The sequence below is a fragment of the Jaculus jaculus genome, chromosome 1 (assembly GCF_020740685.1).
Source record: "Jaculus jaculus isolate mJacJac1 chromosome 1, mJacJac1.mat.Y.cur, whole genome shotgun sequence".
Taxonomy (NCBI): Eukaryota; Metazoa; Chordata; class Mammalia; order Rodentia; family Dipodidae; genus Jaculus; species Jaculus jaculus.
In genome coordinates this window covers 61,271,643-61,275,067 of record NC_059102.1, presented here as the reverse complement: position 1 = coordinate 61,275,067, position 3,425 = coordinate 61,271,643, and the positions used below count along the sequence as shown (strand labels likewise).

The window sequence follows — 3,425 nt, the reverse complement described above, 5'->3', positions numbered from 1 at the left end:
TGTTTTGGGGGCATCAGGGACCTCCCTGGCCAACAACTCATTGGAGGTATCCCATCCCTGGCACTGAACATTTTCTAACAATGATCTATGACACCTGAGTGTTCATTGTACAAAACCGGAAGATTCCATATGATTTATTTGTATCCTCTTAGATTTTGATTAGCCCTCCCTCCACCTTTTCTTTACTCAATCTCTTCCCCTGACCTCACTTTGGGCCTTTTTACCCCAGTTAATCTATTCTTCTACTTACATATATACAATACCAACCTATTAAGTACCCTCCTCCCTTCCTTTCTCTTCCCTTTATATCTCCTTTTTAGCTTGCTGGCCTCTGCTACTAAGTATTTTCATTCTCACGCAGAAGCCCAATCATCTGTAGCTAGGATCCACATATGAGAGAGAACATGCGGTGCTTGGCTTTCTGGGCCTGGGTTACCTCACTTAGGATAATCCTTTCCAGATCCATCCATTTTCCTGCAAATTTCATAACTTCATTTTTCTTTACCACTGAGTAGAACTCCATTGTATAAATGTGCCACATCTTCATAATCCACTCATCAGTTGAGGGAGATTTAGGCTGGTTCCATTTCCCAGCTATTACGAATTGAGCGGCAATAAACATGGTTGAGCACGTACTTCTAAGGAAATGAGATGAGTCCTTAGGATATATGCCAAGGAGTGCTATAGCTGGGTCATATGGTAGATCAATTTTTAGCTGTCTTAGGAACCTCCACACTGATTTCCACAATGGCTGGGTCAGATTGCATTCCCACCAACAGTGTGGAAGGGTTCTTCTTTTTTCACATCCCCACCAGCACATAAATCAATTTTTAAAAAATATTCTTTTAAAATATTTATTTGAGACATACAGAGTCAGAGAGAAAGAGAGAGAGAGAGAGAGAGAGAGAGAGAGAGAGAGAGAGAGAGAGAGGGAGAGGGAGAGGGAGAGGGAGAGGGAGAGAAGAGAGATAACAGGCACACCAGGGCCTCCAGCCACTGCAAACAAATTTGAGATGCATGCACCACGTTGTGCATCTGGCTTATGTCCACCTGGATCCTGTGGCTTTGCAGGCAAGTACCTTAACTGTTAAGACATCCCTCCATTCCACATAAGTCAATTAAATTTTTTTTATTACAACCTTCATAATTATAGATAATAAGCCATGATAATCCCCTCCCCCTGCTTTCTTCCTCACAAATCCACTCTCCATGATATCCCCTCCCCCTCTCAATTAATCTCTCTTTTTTTTTGATGTCATTATCTTTTCATCCTATCATGAGGGTCTTGTGTAGATAGGACCAGGCATTGAGAGGTCATGGGTATCCAGGCCATTTTGTTTGGAAGAGTGCATTGTAAGCAGTCCTACCCTTCCTTTGGCTCTTACATTCTTTCTGCTACCTCTTCCGCAATGGACCCTGAGCCTTGGAAGGTGTGATAGAGATATTTCAGTGTTGAGCACCCCTGTGTCACTTCTTCTTAGCACTATGGTCCCTTTTGAGTCATCCCAGAGATCACCAACATCTGAAAAGAGAAACTTCTCTAACCAAAAGTAATAGTAGCATTAATATATAGGTATGAGCATTAAGAAAAGTGCTTATTGGGCAGTTTGGTGAGCATAATATATGCATTTAGTTAGGAACCAGTAGGTATTATACCCCTAGGGCTCATGACCTCCCCCATCACAGGTTTCAGTACTAGGCATGTATTCCCTCCTGTGGAGGAGGCCTCCAGTCCAATTAGAGATCAGTTGGTTTTCCCCTTGACAGATGTGTCACTATTGCACCTGTTGGCTCATTTGGCCTGGGTGGCCAAACTTAAGCCTTGCAGTGTCCGCTGGTGTTTATCTCCACTGATGACTTATCTCTACCCCATAGAGCTGCAAGTGGTGCAGCTTTTTCCAGCTTTCTGTCAGCTGTTCTACAGGGAGGAGATTTTCAGCTCAGCTCCAGCAGGATTTCTCAGTGACCTTGCAGCCCAAGCATGTGTAGTCTTCAGCAATAGGGTCTTACCATCTATTCCTGGTGGGAAACCAAGCATCTTGGCAATGGCCTTTTAATGTTTTGGGGGCATCTGGGGCCTCCCTGGCCAACAACTCACTGGAAGGTATAATATCCTTGGCATTGAAATTTTTCTAGTAATAATCTATAGTTTCTGGGTGGTCCATTGTCCAAAAAAGTAGGTTTCTATACAGCTTATTCTTACCATCTAAGATTTTGACTAACCCTCCCCCAACCTTTCCTTTACTCATTCTCTTCCACTGATCTCATTTAGGCCATTTCAACCCCAGTAATCTGTTCATCTATTTACATATGTACAATAACCATTCACTTAAATCCTTGCCTCTCCTCTTTCCCTTAGGGCCCCTTGCTAGCTTACTGGCCTCTGCTTCTTATTTTTTTTTCCAAGGTAGGGTCTCACTCTAGCTGGCCTGCAATTCACTATATAGTCTTAGTGTGGCCTCGAACTCATGACAATCCTCCTATCTCTACCTCCCAAGTGCCGGGATTAAAGGCATGAGCCACCATGCCTGGCCCATGCTCCACTTTTGTGTCTGGCTTTATACGGTGCTAAGGATCTGAACTCTGGTGGGCAGACTAGTGGAGCAAATGCCTTTAACAACAGAGCCATCTCCTCATCCCTAGCTCAACTATTCTCTCCTCCCTTCCTTCCTTCCTTCCTTCCTTCCTTCCTTCCTTCCTTCCTTCCTTCCTTTCTTTCTTTCTTTCTTTCTTTCTTTCTTTCTTTCTTTCTTTCTTTCTTTCTTTCTTTAGAACAATCATCAATGGCAATGGGCAGTTGCACAAAACAACACCCAGCGCCAGCTTCACTCTCAGGAGAGAACACTGCACCACCTCCTCACAGTTTCCAGTGCTCTAGGCAGTCAGAGACTTCTCTAGGGACGAACTATAGAAATGATCACTGAAAGCATGGTAGTTCCACTATTTCTCACATGGGGTAGCTAGAAATGGTCTTTTCCCTTCTTCCTTTTCCAAGCCATGGGGAGAGGAAATGGAAAATATGCAACATAGAGACCAGCAAGATGAGTCACTCCACAGAAGCAAGACAAGGAACCACCTAAAGGAAGAAAAAGAATAGGAATAAGATAATTAGGAAGGAAGGCTGGGACAGGGAATGTTTTAAGAAGAATGGTTGGGAGCTGGAGAGATGGCTTAGCAGTTAAGCCACTTGCCTGTAAAGCCTAAAGACCCAGGTTCATTTCCCTAGTACCCACATAACCCAGATGCACTGAGAGGCCAGAGGTAAACGTTGGGTGTCTTCATTGCTCTTCTGCCCTATTTCCCCGAGACAGAGTCTCTCAGTGAACTCTGAGCTCCCCCCTTTAAAATTTTTTTTTATCATTTTTATTTATTTATTTGAGAGTTACAGAGAGAGAAAGAGGCAGATAGAGAGAGAATGAGAATGG

The 3,425-nt window shown here is 43.6% G+C and overlaps 1 pseudogene; it reads right to left on the bottom strand.

Moving 5' to 3' along the window:
• Positions 1 to 2,741: 2,741 nt before the first annotated feature.
• On the bottom strand, positions 2,742 to 2,934 carry LOC123458060 (annotated as a pseudogene).
• Between the last annotated feature and the right edge of the window lie 491 nt (positions 2,935 to 3,425).